Source organism: Coffea arabica, chromosome 6e (genome assembly GCF_036785885.1).
Source record: "Coffea arabica cultivar ET-39 chromosome 6e, Coffea Arabica ET-39 HiFi, whole genome shotgun sequence".
Lineage (NCBI taxonomy): Eukaryota > Viridiplantae > Streptophyta > Magnoliopsida > Gentianales > Rubiaceae > Coffea > Coffea arabica.
The window spans coordinates 51,393,123-51,414,498 of record NC_092321.1 but is presented as its reverse complement, the minus strand read 5'-3'; the positions used below and the strand labels follow the sequence as shown (position 1 = coordinate 51,414,498).

The 21,376-nt window shown below is 35.1% G+C and overlaps 1 protein-coding gene across 1 annotated transcript in view; it reads right to left on the bottom strand.

Annotated features, from left to right (window-relative positions):
- LOC113693877 (uncharacterized) overlaps positions 1 to 19,813 on the bottom strand; it is a 37,104-nt gene extending 17,291 nt beyond the window's left edge. The window contains exon 1 of the mRNA XM_027212636.2: positions 19,706 to 19,813. The gene's annotated coding sequence lies outside the window, so the exon portion shown is untranslated. The remainder of the gene's footprint in view (positions 1 to 19,705) is intronic.
- Between the last annotated feature and the right edge of the window lie 1,563 nt (positions 19,814 to 21,376).

Below are 21,376 nucleotides of genomic sequence, written 5' to 3'. Positions count from 1 at the left end.
TGCTCTTACTTGAGAATTATCCGTTCACAACTTAAATTTTTTTGGTAATAAAAAGTAATAAAATTTATGACATCCTCTTATTACTGCGAGTAATTCTTTTTCATTGATGTGATATCTCTTTTCGGCATCTGAAAACATTCCAGATGCACATCTACATAATAAATTACTTTCTGTTTTACAAATTGCACTCCAAACTTCTTCAGAAGCATCAGTTTTCAATATAGGATTATCTTCATCAGATGGTAAGGTTTAAAATGGATAATTTTTACATTGCTCTTTTTATTTTCTTTACTAGAGCCATATGATTTTCAGAAAATTCATATTTATTATTTTTCTTCAGTAATTTTTGTAATTCTTTTCTTTTATCCGCTAAGTTGCAGATAAAATCAGATGCATAATTTAATGTTCCTAAAAATCTTTGCAATTATTTTTTATCTTCTAATTTATCAAGAAATGCTTGTATTTTTTCTAAAATATGCGGTTGCATTTTTATTCCTTCACCATTTATTTCTAATCCTAAAAATTCAATTTCTTTTTATCATATTTTCGCTTTCATTTTCGATAATCCGATTCCATGTTTTAAACATAAATTAGAGAATATATTTAAATATTCTAAATGTTCTTCTATTAAATTTGAAGCTATTAATATATCATCAACATATACATATAAGAAAGGATAATCTTTGAAGATTTTATCCATTTTTCTTTGACATATTTGAGGGGCATTTTTTAATCCAAACAGCATAACTAACCATTCATATTGTCCTTGAGGAGCACTAAATGCTGTGTATTTAATACTATCAGGATGCATTTTTATTTGCCAAAATCCACTGTACAATCAAATTTAGAATATATTTTCTTTCTTCTACTCATATATATGAGGGTTTCTTTATGTGGTAAAAAGTATCCATCGAATATGGTTTCATTATTTAATTGTTTGTAATTAACAACCATTCTAGGCTTATTTCTCACTATTTCAACATGGTTTCTTATCATAACTGCAGATAAAGAATGGGGAGAATTACTTTCTCTTATTAAAGGAATTTGTAATAATTCTTTAATTTGTTTTTTGAATTCATCTTGATCAGTAGGATTATACCTCATGGGTTTAACTCTAATTATTTTATTTTCATCTTTGAATTTTATTTCAGCATAATCTTGATTTTTATCCCAAAATTTAAGAGGATTTTCTGTACAGCTTAATCTTAATTTTTCTTTTACATCTTCTTGAAACTCTCTTGAATTTTCCAAAATTAGTTTAGTTGAGTTCTTGAAATTATTCTTGTAATAGCTCTGAAGCAAGTTCTACACACTTGTAATCCTCATATTCTCCAACAACTAATGCTCAAATAAGACTACAGAAGCTATCTCCATATATTGTTGAATAGTTTCTTTCATGATTCTACGAAGATGCTCTGCTTTTAGATTCTTTATGCTTGCTGATGGCATCTTTATGAAACATGCAGGGCACCCTTTACCCATATTACTTGATGATAACAGGCATCTTTGATGAATATTGGGCTTGGCAATCTTTTCGATGAGGTCAACTGATACGATCCTTGCAATTTCGAAAGGCATCAGAAACTTACAAGATTATACATGTAAATTTTCAATTTTTGTGGGATCAGTGTGGACAATTGCCCCCATTGTCTTCGTACTGTCTCCATTTTCACTCCAAGCATATATGTATATTTGGTTAATATTGCCATATGCTATGATAGAAAATAAAATTTGTTTAAATTACATGTAATTCATCTGTAGCAATTACATGTGATTTAAGGACCACTCCAAGATTGCGAACTCAGTTGACATTGCCATCTGTCTCGATATAAGATAGCTATTAGATGATGTCTTTACATAGAGGATTAGGGATAATGACACTTTGTCCCCCTTGAAGTATGGGTAATGACATTTTCCCCCCCTCAATCAGAAGAATAAGCACTTTACCTAATTAAGAACATTCCTGTTTAGTATTTTATAATAGATAAAGATGAATGGCAAGGGTTCCATTTAAAAATTTTTTTTTTTTTAAAAAAAAAAAGCAAAATGATCGAACTATATTTGTTGTTGACAAGTTTATCCTTTTTGCCATCGATAACTAACGATTCTCATTTATAAAAGAATAGAGACTTTCTTAGAACAAAGGGTCAGCAATATGGTAAGTAAATCAAAGAATTAGAGCATTTAGAACTGTTCATGGATTAGCTAGCCAACCTGTAAAGAAAAATTGTGAATTTTTGACCTAGTTCTAACAGTTCAACAAAAATCGAATCATAATCATCCCACGACCATAAAGTCCCTGCATGTTCGGGTACCCAGTATAGAGTTCGGGTAGCTACAAGTACCCCACCCCAGCATCTATGTTTAACGAAATAAATTTTAATAATAAATAATTTTAAAAAACTAAAAATATATAACTTTGTTATTTGTTCATCGTTGACATTAATGATGATCACATAACCATTATCTCTCATATATTTATCTAAACAAATTTTTCTCCCCGAGTTAGGTATCCGACTTCTGAACACCCTTAATTATTCTACTTCTTGCATTTAATCTTTTTTTTTTTTTGCTTCTTTTTGTTTACTTATGATATTATTGATCCTTTGTTCTAAAAGAAAAGCCTCTATTTGTTTATAAATGGGAAATAGATAACTGTTAGTTATCAACGACAAAAAAGGTAGACTTGGCAACAAATATAATTTGGTCATTTTGCTGTTTTTGTAAATGAAATCCTAGCCATGCTATCTTTATCTCTAATAAAATATTAAACAAAATATTCCTAGTTGAGTAAAGTTCTTATTCTTCTGATTAAGGGGGCAAAATATCATTAACCCCCCACTTTGAGGGGGGTAACGTGTCATTATCCAAAAGGCATTTAATTGGCAAAAGATTTTTTACCACTCCTTTGTTTTTTTTTTTTTTTGGATAAGTAGGAATTCTTAACTCCAAAATCTCCTATTTACAATTCCTCCCATCTTACCACCCAATCGAGCCACCTTCCCCACTTTTACTATTTTACTTGAGAGATGGCAAAGTAAGTTCTGCCATAACTTAACTTGTCTCTGACTTGAACATGGGAGTCATCATCTGGAGCACAACCTTACCAGCAACTTTGCGCGTTCTTATGTTTTCAAATATAACTTTGAGATTTATCGCTAATTGTCCAAAACCTGACCCGGACCTAGAGGTACCCGTGATCTTGGAATCCTACTTAGCACTGTCAAAAAACTGGTTTCCATCCCTTGATGAGTGTTGTGAAATCACAAACTCAGAATGCTACTTGAACTTCTACAAACAAAGGTACTCCTGAGCGGCAAGTTTTATGGTGGTCATCGAGCAACTTTTGGATTAAAATTTGCCAATGATCAATTAAAATTTGCCAACTAGATAACTATTGAGTCTAGTTGTCAAAACTTATGCCAAGTCATAATTAATGGTTTGTGTAAAGGTGAAAAAACACCTCAAATCTCATCTAGTATTTCTAATTTCTGTTTTCTTTGCTTCCTAGCTTCCAAAAATGTTGAAAACTTCTCGTTCATCCCATTTAAAACTTTTTAGACTTGGAGACACATTTCGTATGGTGCCAAAAGAATTTTTTTTGTTCTTCCCATTCTCCCGATTTCAAAGAAGTAGAATCCACCTACTCCTCCTACATCATGCATATATTTGAAAGCGAAAGGAATTAACTGATGAAGATAGTTGTTGGAAGGTGAATACGGTAACTTGTTCATAAGCATAAAAAGCTGTAGGAATATAGTTTTGATGTTTGGATTTTTGTAATTGATAAAATAAGATATCTTTTGCCCAAAAAAGGTATTTGCTTCTTTTGGTGGAATCTAGTAACATAAGTTTGTGTTCAAATGGTTCTACGAATTGTTGTGTCTATGTTTTATAATTTTGTGTTAGGACGTTTCTTTACAAGTTCACAGAAGCATGACCAAAGTGAAAAAAATATGGTGCCTATCATGTGTTTGATAAAATGCACGATCGAGCGTATCATTCCTTGCTAATGCTATTGCCATCGATGTTTTAGAGGATATACAAAAAAACAAAAAAATTTGATAGTTGATATTTTCTCTGAAGAGTTAACACCTCAGGGCCCAAATGATTCCTGGTGATTATCTATATCTTACGGAAGTTTGATAAGATTATTTCTTTTCTAACTCATTTTAGGAATGAATTTTGACCGCTGGTTTTGATTGTCGAGCAAGTTTTGATTGGTCATTGAGCAACTTATGACTTGTCCCACAATTTGCTCAATGACCTTGCAGTTTGAAGATATCATTGAGCTAAAACTGGGAACATGTTTTGCTTATAAAAAATGGAGGCTCCAATATGAATAGAAGAGTCGAGAAAAACATCAATTGTAACTAATAATAGTAGTGACTAGCGAATAAACGAACAAACAGAAGTGAATAGTTTCGCAAGAAGTGGGCAATGCAACTTTATCATTTTACATCCTCCTTGCGTTTCTTTACAATAGATACAAATTATTTGCTATTTCACTCCAATGTCATGCAATTTTTAGAGCATGCTTTTGGTACTAAAAATTTCGAACTGCCAATTCACTTAATTCAATATTATATATTTTGCTTTTGGTTGATCCACATACCAAATCAGGTAAAAGATGAGCTCCAATGGCAAAGCGCACTGGTACAGTAATGCATGCTTATAGTATTTTACCTTGACTAGTATGGAACAAACCAAAAGCAAAGATTAAATTCTCAAAACGCATGAAAGATTCAAAATTTCCAGCAGCTAAAACATGAAATCCTACCTGAAGGAAGAGCACCTCGTGCTCTTGTTCTTCCTGGTTTTGCAACTAAAACATTGAGGAACAAAGAAGCAGTGCTTTACGTACTGGATTGATGCAACAAGTTTGTCAAGTACTTCAACCATCTGAAAGCCAAATTCAGGAGTTATATATTCTAAGCAAATCAAGTACACTCCAAATTCTTCCCCAGAAAAATTAAACGCCAGAAGAGTTCCAAGTTCAGAAGCCATATCCTACTGCAGTTGGAGTATATACATAAAGCTGAACCAGTAAAGTTTCACCTAGGACCAGAATGCTGTATGCCATGGCGCTTGGAAAAAGCTGAACTCAGTAAAGTTTCACCTAGGACCAGAATGATGTATGCTATGGCGCTTGAAAAATTCTCTGAAACCATAGGTGCTGACATCATAGTTGAACTGCGAATGCAAACAAAGACTCGATCAAACAACAAATCGTCACGAGAGAACGAGAGATAGAGAGAGAGCTTTACACTAACGACTATCAAACTTAAGATAAGGCTAACTTAAGGTAGAAAACAGGGATTTACAGTTTAACACCTATTCAGATTGAAAGAAAGTGATGAGTTCCACATTCAAGATACAAAAGGCTAAGGATGATAAAAGTACATAAAAAGATTCAGAAGGTGAAAAATCCAATCTGTTACAAACAGCAATCAAGATTGAGTTTCAGATGGTAAAACATACTGGAAAGAAATTGAATTCTATAGAATGAGGATTATAACATAGACATTTGGCTAATGGCATATACGGTATCACTGTAAACAAATGTTTACATGGGCAAGGCTTTGGTCTTCACCACATATCCAATAGCATTTAACATGTGATTATGTGTTAAGCTCTAGACAATGATCTCTTTTACACTGATGATGTCTATAAGGTTGATCAACAGACATAACCAGCTCTATCATAACCTGAAGACTATGATATTCCATATAAAACTAGTACTCATTATACTTCAGTTGTATTTGTTATGAAAATTTTCCAACTCAACAGAATAAGAAAATTCAACTTACTTGGCTCATGAATGAAAGTACAATTTAAGCAGTTAAAAAATCTGTTTAAATACTAATAAGAATGCATCAGGTCCTTCACTTCCAAAAGACTTAAAAAGCCATCTAGATGCCCCATTTTAGTTATGACAATGCGAGCTTTAGACAAGTATCTTAGTATGTGCTCTTTTCATGGGAAACAATGAAGCCCAGTAAGTATAGTTCATTAGACATGAGCTGCATACTAGAGCGTAAACACACATCATCACCTCAAGTTCTCCATCCAGATTCCAGAGCATATCTATTTGTGTTCTTCTTGCCTAAATCCCTTCACAACAGACGTCAGAAACATAACACCTCCAAAATGTTGTTGCTAACAACTAGGCCAACTTAGGGACTTGTAATCGTTGAGTATCAACTAAAGGTTAATTATAGTGGAAGATTTTGACAGCATCATGAGAAGGCATATATCCTGCAGCTCCCAGTTGATCCAATTTCAGATGCCACAATAAAAGGTAAAGATGCTTGTCACTGCTTCACTCTTCATCAATTTTCAATCTGGTGAAAAAGATCTAATTGATGGGCAAAGCCCATATAAAACTAGCATATGTAGCTTCAGAGGCATTAAGTTTGTCCTTCTCACTACATTCTACAGAGAAAAACAACAAAACACTATCAAGTGATACGCAAACCCCAATTTTTTTTACGAAGAATCCTCTTACATAATGAAATATGATTGTGAAACAGACCCAAAAAACATCACATTTTGTGAATTGACCACTGCTGAGTACCTTGATTTTCAATTTTCTTCATCTTTGACAAGATAGTTTCAGCAATTCTACAGTAGCAAGCATCAGTAGGAGAAGGAGAAGAATCAAAGAATGGCGAATTTCCAAACTCACTAGCTTGTATATGGACCAGCTATGCTCTTGGAGATTCTTACTTTTCCACAAGGCTCGGAAAACTTTGCTTAATACTGTGTATTTTCATGTAATAACCAAATAGCAAGTAAAATTTGCATCAATTAACTGATGACGCATCACTAGTTTGGATAAAAAGCTCTCTAGCAGCTCTTGAAGACCAATACTTTTACAGCTCTTGCTTACATAAATGTTTTTAAGACTCTTTAACCATTACTACCATAAAAAAAAAATAAAAGAAAGTTCCTGGCACAGCCCTGATGCTTACACAAAACATGCCTATGGTCTTCAAATACGCTTAAAGAGTAACAAACTATCAGAACTTACGTACTTGAATTCTCAAAAGGCTACCTCGCATATGTGACATCCAAACAACTTAGATATGTATAGCTTTATTGAGAAAAATTGTTTACCAAGAAGAACTACATTCACTAGCATGTCAATGGGGAGGGTTTTGTGCCGACCCAATCCAGTTCCATCATAGTTTCATAACTCTTAGTTCAAATTCTCAAACACAGACCTTACCAAGAACCAGACCTTGTAAGAGAATTATGGGCTGCGAAGGATCTGGTTTTGTACAATATAGACCCAGACCCAGAGCCTACCTACGCCCTTATATGTTCATGTAAACTTGTGCAGGCTTTTAGGTGCCCACACATATAATAAGCAACATATGTTACATGATGCGTATACATGAGACAAGTGGCTAGAATCACTCATTAAGAGATTTTCTAGGTTTTCTGTTTTCTTAGGTAAGCTTTGAAACTCACTAGTAAAAGAACAGAACTGTAATTATTTAGTTATTCGCAACTACCATAAAGGAAAATCTTCTGTACCACGTATAAGAACTTGGTTTAGATCAGGACATACTGAGCACAGAATAGTGTTCATCACAAAGTTGGTCATCCAGTGAGACAGATATAAGACATCCAAACTACAGTATTTAAAGTGCACAAGAAAATTATGGGCAACTTGTAAAATAGTGAACCACCTTGAGCCAGTATGATAACAAACAACAGTACAGATCCTGGGTGACACTAATGCAATTTAAGCTATCATCAAGTAAAGCTTCTTTCTAGAAGCCACTATATGAAAAAATAAAAAGAAGAAAAGACATGAGATCTTAGAGAAAGGATAAGAGAACATAGCACGAAAGACTGCCGCAAGTCCATAAAGACTCAAAACTTACAGGTAAAACTTGCACAGAGTATTTTGTAATATTTGGATCAGCAACCCTTCCATGATTAATTGCCTGGTTCAAAAGACAAAGATAGAGCTTAATGAGGCACGTAATTGTCAGCTGCACATAGCCCAAATCTTAGATTAATTGACTTGGACTTACAAAATAGGAATAAGCATCCTACCCTGCTCGGGTCCACAATACTACCAAAAGTTCTTGCTTAAAACAAATGGGAAAAAGAAAGCATCATGAAACTACCTTCTCTTGAAGAAAGGAAGAATCTGACTACTTAAATCCACAAGTAAGAAAGAGACAAGGAAAGGAAAATGCCTCAAATACCAAATAGCTGGCATATCCTCGATAATACACCCAAAATGAAATTATTCCACATATAATAAACAAGATTTAAGGTTATTACACTTCCAGAGCAGACCAGGAAAGTTGACCCCAAATTGATCACACACTTGAACCCATTTTCTGGAATTTTTGCTGGTAGGTGGATATATGAGGACAGGAGACCAAATATTTACGCTACCCTCTATTCCTTGATAACAAATAAATAATTTGAAGGGAAAAAAAAAGAAATGATTTTTAGATTAACATTCTTAGGTATATTTTCAGTATTGAAAAAGTTCAAAAAATTTCAAGGTGGCAACGGAACAGATACTCTTGATTTTTGTAATAGACCAAGTACTCCCATTAGTATCAACAGATAATCTTATTTTTTTGTGAAAGTTCTCATTAATATCAGAGTCCATGTTTGATTAACATCAAACTCTTTGTTGCCATGAATGCATATATAGGAAGCAAAACTGGGCTTCCCAATACAGCTGAATTTTCTACTGGAATGATTAACTACTTAAGCAAAATAATGGCTCTGTATGGATTCCTAGTTTTTGGAAGAGGGTAGGGAGGGGGAAATAGGAGGACAGAGGGTGGAGGGAGGAAGTGGCGGTCCTTTGCGATGTTGGTGAGGGGTGGGGGTGGGGGTGGCGGTGGAGGGAGCTGGCAGAGAGGGGGTGAAGGGTGGCCGGGAGGCTGAGGTAGGGAGGAAGAAGATGTTTTGAAATTATAAAAACATCCCCAAAAAATTTTAAATTCTTAAAACACCCTATCATATAATTGTACAGTAAAGTTTTTGAGATACAATGCTATAGCATGGCTCCTAAAAAAAATCTAATCCATACGGACCCAATAATTTCAAGAGGTAAACAATGATCAGATTTGTCATTACCATTTTTAGGTATGTTTATGGTAATTCAAAAAAAAATTAAATCAAACAGATACTACTGATTTTTGTAAGATTTCAAAAATTCCCATTAACGTCAACTAGATAATCTTGCTTTTTGTAAGAGTACAAGTATTCATCATCACATGTTTAACTCAGCATCAAATTATTTGTCATTGTGGAGGTATTGACACAAAAAAACAAGCTGGGTTTCCAAATATAGCTAAAGTTTCATTGGAACCCTAAAATCATATGCATAGGGACACTCAAAACAGATAGCTTTGTTGAAGATTCTTCTTTGCATTAAAAAATCCAGGCAATCAGGTACAAAGATATTCATATACTCACTTCTACTCAAACAATGAGGTTACATACCACAGTTTATTATAACTTTGCTACAGTCAAAGTGTCGGCAACTTGAGCTAAGTATAGACTAAAACCTTAAAATTTTATCAATCTTATCATGATAACTAGCTCAAAATACACTACACAGTTAAAAAGAATTTTAACCCTTCATCTTTGCTTGAATTAGCCAGGAAAGCATTACTTGATGAATTTTATGGCAAGTGTTTTGCACTTTCAAGTTTCAACCGATTTCATTTCATGTACACTGACAAATGAATTGCATTTCTCACTTATCCATCAACCAGACTTGCAATGTTCTCATTACTACTTTCAGCCAGAAGTCATTCTCTATTACATCTCACTTAAGCACTTGTTGATAAACATTTAGCTAATAACACATGAAAGAACTTTAATAGGATGTGGGATTAGAGGAGTATGGGCACATTATCAATTCCACAAAAACATTCTACAAAACTAGAAAGACAAATTGCTCCATCAGACATTCAAAAAATTTGGCATGACATTATAAAGAATATAATAATAATTGTCAATGAATGTACATGTAAAGCAAACCACAAAAAGATATGGTTTTCAGGTTACACTTACTTGTTCAGGACTATGAAATATCTCAATAAATGGATATTCCGTCTTCTGGCGAGATATACAAAAACCAGGATACTTTGGGCACTCAACCTGTTATGGCAAAGATATTTCCAGCACAGAACCAAATTAGTGAGATGGCCGAATATTCTCATTACAGGGAATTCTTCCTAAATGTAAATTCAATGATCAGCGATGTACATTGGCAAAATTTATTTCAGTTATGCAGCTATTAGCACTAAGATAGTTATAAACCATGTAAGCATCCAGGTGTAGGCACACTAATATATACACCTGTGGTGAAGCATTCTCGTATGAAAACTGAAGTAATAAATGTACAATAACCTTCATATGCATGAAAAGAAGGTGGCTTCAGCTATATTCCAGCATTGAGGAAAGTGAAATGCGGAAACTAACAACTTCTATGGACTGCTACTTCTGGAAAACAAAAATTTTGCTCTTGAGAAACATGAAGAATTGTTTGTGGACCTATTGTTCCCCTTCTAAATGTTTAATTGGGCAATAAGGAGTGGCATCACATTTTCGATTCATCACATTATACAGCTTATATTTCTATCAAGCACCCAAAAAACATGTGTCACGTCTAACCAAACATCCCAATTAGGAAGACGACGAGTACAAAATAAAGCATCTAGAAGTGACTTACACGCAAAAATTTTACATGAGGATAGAATTTGACTGCTGCTTCCTCAAGAACTTTGTCAAGATGCTTTGTAAGGTTACATCTGCATAAATTAGAAATGCATGACTTGAGTATATAGGTTCATGAGCAAGACAAACAGTCAAGGAAAAGAGAACAAAATGCAAAATTACTTGATGGTAAATGCAACAACCACAGGGTAACCTTGATGAAGAAGCTGGACAAACTCCCGCTCTGAAGTAAAATGAATAACCCTTGATGGCCCAAGATCCTTTGGATATCCAGTATAATACCTTCAAAACCCAATTAGGCAAAAGAATGTAATAAGAAACGATAAGGGTAAAGAAAATCTCTAACTGGAAAGTCAGGGAGCTAGGACAAAAAGTAAATTCAGAGCTAGTAAGTAGGTTAAAAATTTTTGCTTTGCAATCACGCTGGGCTATATTTTGGCATTAATTTCAAGGATTTAGCCATTCCAAAACATTAAAACGAAAAAGGCATTTATGTTTTTCAAAAGTGGTCCAACACCAATGCATAGAGAGTTGATAGTCGAGAAAATTATATGGCAAAGCAAAAGATACACCTCAGACACAACAATTACATGCAATGTGACAAGTTTTCTAGATCAAAGACCGAATGCCTCTTTTGTGCATCTTTTCCATTTAAATAGAAAAACTCTGTACCTTCTCTCCTCTGTCAGAATATCTACCTCCCTAATGTATTAATTACATATATGCTAATATACATCTAATATAGTAGACCATAATCAGCTCTCCTTGATTAGTGCATTTTGTAGACTAGATCCCATAAGCAGCTGTTCTTGTCTTTTGCTAGCAGATCAGATCTCATAATCAGTTGCTGCCCATGACTTCCATAAGCAGCTGTTCTTGACTTTTGCATTTAGTAGACCAGATCCCATAATCAACTACTGCCCTTGATATCCCCCCTCAAATTGATGCTGGTGGATCAAAAAGCATCAATTTGTCAACCAGAAAATTGTGTCTATGACGGGAGAGAGCTTTAGTAAATATATCAGTAGTTTGGAGATCAGTGGTAATATGAGGAAGAGAAATAACATGATCATCATATGCTTCACGGATAGAGTGACAATCAACTTCAATATGTTTTGTACGCTCATGGAATACAGGATTAGCAGCAATGTGAATAGCGCTAGTATTATCGGCATGAAGGGGAGTAGGTGCAAGTTGGGGAAACCCAAGCTCACCTAAGAGGCCTCGAAGCCAAATGATCTCAGAACATCCAGAGGACATAGCACGATACTCTGACTCAGTAGAGGATTTAGACACCCTATCTTGTTTTTTGCTTTTCCAAGAAATAAGAGAATTTCCAAGAAACATGCACCAACCAGTAATTGATCGTCTAGTATCTGAACACCCTGCCCAGTCAGCGTCGCTATAGGCTACCAAATGAATAGGAGAATTTTTGGAGAAGAAAAGACCACGAGAGGAAGTGCCTAGTAAATAGCGAATAATGCGACGAACAGCAGCTAGATGGAGATGCCTAGGCGTCTGCATAAATTGACTAACTTGTTGAACAGCAAATGAAATATCAGGCCGAGTAATAGTTAAATAGTTAAGACTTCCCACCAATTGCCGATAGAGAGAGGGATCTGAGAGAAAATCACCCTCATCACGGCGATATTTAACATTTACTTCCAAGGGAGTATCAACAGACCGACCATCTTGAAGACCTGCCAAAGCAATTAATTCCTGGATGTATTTATGTTGATGTAAGAAAATACCAGCTGAGGTAGAGTGCACTTCTAGGCCCAAAAACTATTGTAGAGGACCTAAATCTTTCATATGAAAAGAACGTTGAAGATGCTCTTGAAGTTGAGAGATTAATGCAGAGTCATTTCCTGTGATAACAATATCATCAACATAAACCAGAAGTAAAACCAATCCCTTATCAGTCTTGCGAAGAAACAAAGAGAAGTCATACTGGCTCTGAACAAATGAGAAGCTAATAAGGGTAGAACGGAACTTATCAAACCAAGCCCGTGGAGCTTGTTTTAAGCCATAGAGTGAACGTTTTAGCTTACAAACATCAGAAGAAGATGTAAAAAATAACCCTGATGGTGGAGTCATATAAATATCTTCTTGAAGATCGCCATGTAAAAAGGCATTCTTTACATCCATCTGTCGCAATGACCAGCCTGTAGAAGCAGCAATAGCTAGAACAAGTCTAACTGTTGTCATCTTTGCCACAGGAGCAAAGGTCTCCTCATAATGTACTCCATACTTTTGCCGATTACCAAGAGCTACTAATCGTGCCTTATACCTTTCAAGTGAGCCATCAGATCTCAATTTAACAGAAAACACCCATTTACAACCAATGGGTTTAACACCATCGGGACAAGGAACAAGATCCCAAGTATGATTCTCCTGAAGAGCTTGAAGTTCCTCATTCATAGCTTTCACCCAACATGCTTGTTTAGCTGCCTGTAAATAGGATGTAGGAACTGTAGTGTCAGTTATAGTGGCAGAAAAACCATACCGATCAGGCGGACTACTAAGACGTAGGGACCTTCGAAGAGTGGTTGGAGCAAGGACTGGATTAGTGTCAAGAAGAGGTTGTGATGAAGAAGCCTGTCGTCTCTGATAAACAATCCCAGGTTTAAATCGATCAACTGGTGGAGCAATATCATCAAAGTTAGGAAGAACAACACCTTCAGACGAGGAACCATGGTATGGAAAGTAGTGCTCATTTTCAAAGAAAATCACATTTCTAGAAATGTGTAGATGATTAGCAATAGCATCATAACACAAAAATCCTTTATGAGTTGTACTATAACCCATGAAAGCACATTTTACAGATTGAGCTGTAAGTTTGTGACGCTCATGAGGAGGTAAGTGAACAAAGCAAACACATCCGAATGTGTGTAGATTGCCATAATCAGGATGTACACCAAAAAGACGATAATAAGGAGAATCAAAATTCAATTGTTGAGAAGGTAGACGATTGATTAAATAAACTGCAGTGGATAAAGCTTCCACCCAAAATTTAGATGGAACCGAAGACTGCAAGAGTAAGGTTCGTACCATATCCAACAAATGGCGATGCTTACGTTCAGCCACCCCATTCTGTTGAGGGGTATAAGGACATGATCGTTGAGATAAAATACCTCTCTGTTGCAAAAATGCTTGAAAGGCATGTGACATATATTCCCCGCCATTGTCAGAGCGTAAAACTTTAATGCAAGTAGAAAATTGTGTTTCTACATAAGCTACAAATTTCTTAAAAACAGCAAATACTTCAGCTTTAGTACGCAAAAAATATACCCATGTGAAACGACTATAGTCATCAATGAATGTCACAAAATATTTATATTGTGCATGTGAAACAACAGGAGTAATACCCCAAACATCACTATGAATGATCTCAAAACTTGTATTAGCATGACCACCATGACTAGGAAAAGGTAATATTTTACTTTTCCCTAGTCTACAAGTAGAACAATCAAAAGACAATTTATGATTAAAACACTGATCCTTGCTCCCCAGAAAATCATGCTTTATTAAATGAGATAAAATGACATTATTTGGATGACCCAATCGTTGATGCCATACTTCAACTTTATTGTCAACAACCATAGAAGCCAAAGACAAACTACTTGGAACTGAAAATTGCAAAGGAAATAGTCTGCCCACTTTAGGCCCCTTCGCGATCACCTTCCCCGACACCTGGTCCTGCACAAGACAACCATCACGAGAGAACCGTACATCACAGTTATTATCCACCATCTGACCAACAGAAATCAAACTAGTAGACAACCTTGGAGAGACAAATACATGACGAAAAGAAGGTCCAATATCACCAATGGCTGTAATTGGAAGATTACTGCCGTTAGCAATCTGAATATTTTGTGTACCAGTATATTGCCGTAGATTATGTAGTGATGCAGATGAACCAGTCATATGATTTGATGCTCCAGAATCAACTAACCAAGGAGTAGAAACAATTTTACCTTGACCTTGAAGTCCAAGAGTAGAAAATGCTGAAAGAATCATTTGTTGAACCATTTCTGGAGTAAGTGTTGTGGCTGTGGATGTAGAACCAATAGTGTTAGAGTCTTGGACAGCACCTTGAAAGGCTTGGACTCTTCGATTCTCAGGGCGTGTAGGACAGTCCTTGATAATGTGTCCAGTTTGCTTACAATAATTGCAAAATTTCTTTCCACAATTGCGTGCAATATGCCCAAGTTCCTTGCAACTATAGCACTGTACTTGTCCCTTTCCGCGATTCTTCCCTTGAGCAGCATAGGCAATATTGACAACTTCAGATATCTCCTTTGATGTACCTATGATAGTTTGTGTAGCCATTCTCTGTTCTTCTCGCAACAAGTCACCAAGACATACGTCTAAAGAAGGAACTGGGTTTCTATTTAACAATCCAGCTCTAATCGCCTCAAATTCAGGCCTCAGTTTCATTAGAAACTGGTCACGTTTACTATCTTCGTGAACCGCTTGAATACCGGCTAAGGCTTCGCTTAGTACCTTAGAATAGATTATACCAGAGTATTCACTCCATAAATTAAGAAATCCAGAATAATACTGCTCAATAGAGAGATTACCTTGGCTACATGTACTAATTTCCAATTCAAGCTGAAATCTTCTTGCTGTATTATCTTGATGATATACACGCTTCAAATGATCCCACATCTCCTTTGCTGTATTAAAGGAGCGTAAATTGTTCACCATATGAGCTTCAATAGATGCTAGAATCCAAGAAATAATTCTAGCATCCTTTGCCTCCCATTGACTAATTTCCTTTCCATCTCTAGGTGCTGTAGAAGACCCGTCAATATGACTCCAAAGCTCTTTGCCTTTTAGAAACATCCTAAATTGAAATTCCCATGCCGCATAATTTTTTCCAGTGAACTTGATGGACAAAGATTCCGTATGTATTTTTCCCAAAAAGTTTTCCATAGACATTCTTTCAAAAAAAACAAAGATCTGAATTACAAGAAAAGCTGCCAACCACAATATGATTGACCCAAAAGGATATCTTGAAACCAAATGATTGATCAAAATAATCAACCCAAGAAGGATAACAACTCAGAAAGTTTGGAAAGGCTGAGAAATTCAAATAACTGGCTCTGATACCATGACAAGTTTTCTAGATCAAAGACCGAATGCCTCTTTTGTGCATCTTTTCCATTTAAATAGAAAAACTCTGTACCTTCTCTCCTCTGTCAGAATATCTACCTCCCTAATGTATTAATTACATATATGCTAATATACATCTAATATAGTAGACCATAATCAGCTCTCCTTGATTAGTGCAATTAGTAGACTAGATCCCATAAGCAGCTGTTCTTGTCTTTTGCTAGCAGATCAGATCTCATAATCAGTTGCTGCCCATGACTTCCATAAGCAGCTGTTCTTGACTTTTACTTTTGCTAGCAGGCTGTCCTTGACTTCCATAAGCAGCTGTTCTTGACTTTTGCATTTAGTAGACCAGATCCCATAATCAACTACTGCCCTTGATACAATGGACCTAAGTCCAACTGCTATGAAGTATGGTTGCGTCTCATCTCATTGTTGAAATCCAAAGTGACGATTTCTCCAATAAATGTATGTTGAATCAGGAAAATCTTCCTAACAGTAGTTGAAACCAATATGAAGTAACATAGCAGGAACAAAAAAAAAATGAATATGATATCAACTCTTGCATATGAAGATTCATTCTTACTGTACTACTACAATTAGTTTGCCATACTAAAAGTAGAAGTGTACAAATCAACGCAGTCAAAAAATACACTACACACCTGCAAGTTGCACGGAGATTAAGCATCATTTTGTCGAAAAAGGAAGGCTCCTCCATTGCAAAGGCAATAAAACACTGTCACTTGAGTTTTGCCTTTTCTCAGCCTTTCTGCTAATACTATTATAGTTTTAAAAAAATGGCAGAACAAAAAATGGTCAGATTCATCTATTTGAAGAGCGCAAGATATTTAAATCAACATAAGACTTGCATCCTTTTGATCAAGTCTAATCAAACTAAAGCAGTTGGTAAACCATAACTTTAAGTGAAAATATGAATAAAGAAGAAAAGATAGCCCAAGAATCCTAGTTTAAGAATAAAAACTCGAAGTAATAGTTTTTCTAGATGTATGCATGCCCACTTGCATGAATGCATGCCCACTTGCATGACACGAGAGGGTAGAATTTAGCTTATATCATGCAGAGAACTTTGTGACCCAAAAACTAGCATTACAAATGCACGTCTCAAAACAATGCTTTCCACCCCACACGAACCATAATTCACCTCTGCAACTGATCAATTTACCCTCACACCCAACAAATAGCTCATGTATCAAAATACTCCACTTGTTGCATGCGCAAACGGTGAAGCTTAGTGATCAAAATCAAGTTCAGGCTAGTGTATCTATTAGTTGTCCACAAGAAAATAAAAACTATATTCCACTTTAAACTTATAATTTGGTAGCCAATCTTATGCATACAAATTACCAAAAATAGGAAAATCCAAATCTCAAAACATAACATTGGGGGGAGGGTTGGGTTGGGTACTCAAGTGGAAGGGGTTGTAAGTAGCAGGTCCTGGGTTCAACACCTCCCACTTAAGATTGGGAAAAAATCCTGTAACATTGCAAGGTTGACTCCAGGGAAAAAAGATTTCACCAATAAAAAACTGCTAATGTATCACTATGAGAATTAAATAGATAAAATTTCGCTTAGGCACAACTTCACCAACAACTCAAACACACTAAACACTTCAAGAGAAAAGCTGCAAAAATTTCAAAAACTGGACAGAGGTCTCTATGGTCTCCTCTTTATTCAAGCAATGATAAACCAAAGTGCAGCATTTGAATAGATTAACAATATCTCTTTTGTGACAGAAATTAAAAGTTTATGGCAAGTATACTTACTCAAAAGGTGAAAATAATTTATTAACACATTAGAATACTCCAAAATTTTGATTGCTGAATTAGTTATAGTCAATATTCACAAAGTACATTACATAATGGACCACCCTCACACTGTCACACCCCCATTTTTTAATAAATGAGAATAAAATGGTATTTCAGATTTTTGGTTTATTCAATGAAAAAGAGAAAAAGGATACAGGGTGAAGAATAAGAAATATAAGACAAAGTAAAATTAATACTCCCTCCATCCCAATGAAAATGTCATACTTTCTGTTTTGATTTGTTCCAAAATGCTTGTCACTTGCCAAAAATGCTTGTGAACTTTATGAATAATTTCCAATGCTTACCCCTATCTCACATGACCAAAAGGTAAGTGTTATTAGGGCCAAAAAGTCTTCCGTCAAGACTTGCAACTTTGTTGTTAAGTTGATTGATATGCACGCACCGACGATTTTGAAATGATTGCCTTCTGTGTCTTCACGCTCTAAATCCAACTAGAATAAGTCATATGCCAGCCAAAAAATATGTGGGCCTTGCTGTCATGTTTTGCAATCCATTGTCCACCTTTCGTGTTCAAACGAAGGGCAAAATGAAAAACGTGGATGAATTCTTCAAAAGTTGGACACTGTTGATAATAAGTTGGAATCCCGAAAAGTGACAAACTTTTCGGGACGGAGGGAGTAATTGAGAAGTTTAAGGGTTTTTTTTTTTGTCATTCTGGAACTTTAGTTTTATAAAAAAAAAAAAGAAAAAGGTAAAAAAATAAACATAAATATATAAAAGAAATAAGAAAAAAGCCCTTGAACGAGAAATAGAAGTATGACAGCTTGTAGACTAGAAGAATGTGTACTGGAACAGTTGCAACATTCTACAATGATAAACATGAGTAAATAAACAAAAGCAAGTAATACAAGCTACACAATTCCATGTACCACGTTGCACTCACATTAGTTCTAGAAAAGAACCAAGACTAACGAAGCTAATTAAACTAATGCGGTTTGAAAAATGGCAAATTAATTCTCAGTTGCAATTCAATTAAATTACATTTCACTTTTTCAACCTACGGATTTAATTAAAACTTCGAAGAAATATACTCCAGAGGATTAGTGAGAAAGCATCTAAACCTCAGCATGGGACCAAAGTAGGAAACAAGAAAAATCCAAGGGACTAAGTTGCAAGTTTAGAAAGTTCTTTTCTATTCTCACAGCTAAAGAGCAGTGTCTGCATTTATTCTCCTTAGGCAAGCCCTATTCCAGTTCCAGCCAGCTTTGTACGAGCCGGATGCCTCTCTCCCTAAACCGCCCACAAAATGATCTACGCATGTGGGTTCTACAATATGATCTACGCACGGAATGAAACTGTGGCAGCTGCCATCTCTGTTTTTTGCATATAGAGTTCACCGGCAGCAATGGCAAAGCTAGGCATGGCTGCCGCATGCAACGCTATCACAGAGTTGCCAGATGCCTCTCTCCCTAAACCACCCACAAAATGCTCTGCGCAATGGGGGTCTACCAAGAAAAAAAAAAAAAAGCAAACTAACAAACAATGAACAACTGTGGCAGCCGCCTTCTCTGTTTTTTTGCATCTAGAGTTTGCCTGCAGCACTGGCAAAGCCAGCCATGACTGCCATGTTCAACGCTGTCATAGAGTTGCCGTCAGCACTAGCAAAGCCAGGCATGGCTGCCCCGTTCAACACCCTCACAAAGTTGCCAGTAGCACTGGCAAACAACCATGACTGCCGCATTCAACACTCTCACAGAGTACAATCTCCAAATGGAATATTGCACAACAAAAAGTAAATTTTCTAAGTTTCCTTTCAATTTTCACCTCGGCATTTTAACAAAAAACTGATGGGCCCAGACCACCACATGCTCTTCGAGTCAAATCCGATCATAAGTAAACCCAAAACTTTTAATCCAACCAAATTCACAGTCTTTCGAACATAAATTTCAAATTTAAATTTTCAAAGAAGACAGAAAGAGTGGCAGTTCGAAAATGATAATAAAATTTTTCATTTGGCAACTTCAAGTAAAATAAAAAACAGATATACAAAGGAGAAGTGAGAGTTTTACCGTGATATCTAATAATGTTGATTCTGGCAGCACAGTGGCGGTAGTGGTGAGTTGCCTGCGGCCAGCAACTGTGGTGTGCCGTCCTCCTCCTATGGGAAGTTCTTGATTCCAGAATTTTCACGAGCTAAACATTGGTTGTCGTTTTATATTTATTCTATTGTCGCTTGGATGAGATCAGCTTGTCAACAGGTTAGTTTTATTATATTAGACCGATGACGTATTAAGGGACTCTCAACAGGCTAGTCGAGTTTGATAGGCATTCCATTTCTTTCTCCGATAGCGATCTCTCCTTTCTATTACACGATAAGCATACAAAATATATAAGAGATGTTTGTTAGGAATTTTATCATCCTGTAGGAGGCAATTATTCCACTTCTTTCCTTAACAGCGATCTCTCTCTATATATACTTTTAGGATTTCTATTACATGATGTTTCCTTAATAGCGATCTCTTTATATATAAAGGATTTTCCTATTACATAATAAGCATATAAAATATAAAAGATATACTTGAGTTATCAATACATCAATACACGTGGCAACTATATAAACACGAAACAGATGAAAGAGAAGGTAATTTCGAGACAAAGGATTGGGCAAAAATGTTATATTTTATTTATAATTAAATAAATAATCTAATCATATTCATTTTAGTCCCTAAAAATAGAATTTGACCTAAATCATATTTATTTTTCTCCTAAAAAAGTGGGATTCAGCCTAATCTATATTCACTTTTGTGATTGAAAAAATAGAATCGAACACTTTTGTATATAAAAAATAACTATATGTGGATCACATAGTGATTTCAGACTAAAAAGTTGTCAAAAACTTGGATTGGCACCCGATTTTATTAATTTAAACTAGTTTTGTACCCATTCGTTGAATGAGAATTGTCTAAAAATAATACATTATTTAGTGTAGTTCATAAAAATATTTTCATAAAATACAAACTTATTGTATAATCTATTATAACCTTTCTTAAATACATTGTTATTAAAAAATAGTCTTATAATGTATATTTAAACATCTAATTCAGTGATTAATAATTCGAAATGGAAAAAAAAAATCGACAATATGATGACATTCAAAAACTTGAAAATAAGGAAGATCAAATCTTGGCTAATCTTCTGTAAACAAAAGAATGGCCAACCCGTTACCAAAACATCAATTTTGGTATTTAATATAAATGGCTTAAAGGTTAATGTGAAAAGAAAAGAATCTGAGTGAAATATTAATAAAAGATAATAATTCAGAATCAATCAAATCACAGGAACATAGCAACCTTCTAAATCTGTTCATGGCTAATAGAAACCAAAACGAAAACATAAGATGTATTTTGCTATTAAGTCAAAAACATAAAAAATCTAAATAGTCTGATGTATATTGCATGACGTGAACTGCTGTATGACAATGAACTTGATGCCTTGCCATTTATGTAATCAATGACACCTTCTTGTTCTTTAGAAACTTTCTATCAAAGTCTAAAAAAAAACATTGAAAATTGCACAAATTTTTTTTAATCCCAGAAACCAGAAAATAAAAAAAAATTAATACGTTGTTGAAGACAATTAATAAATTGTCAAAGGCAATTAAAAAATCGTGTGAAAACACATAGTTTAAAAGGCCACTTCTAAATCACTAACCAAAAAAGCAATATGTGTTCTACTTAAAT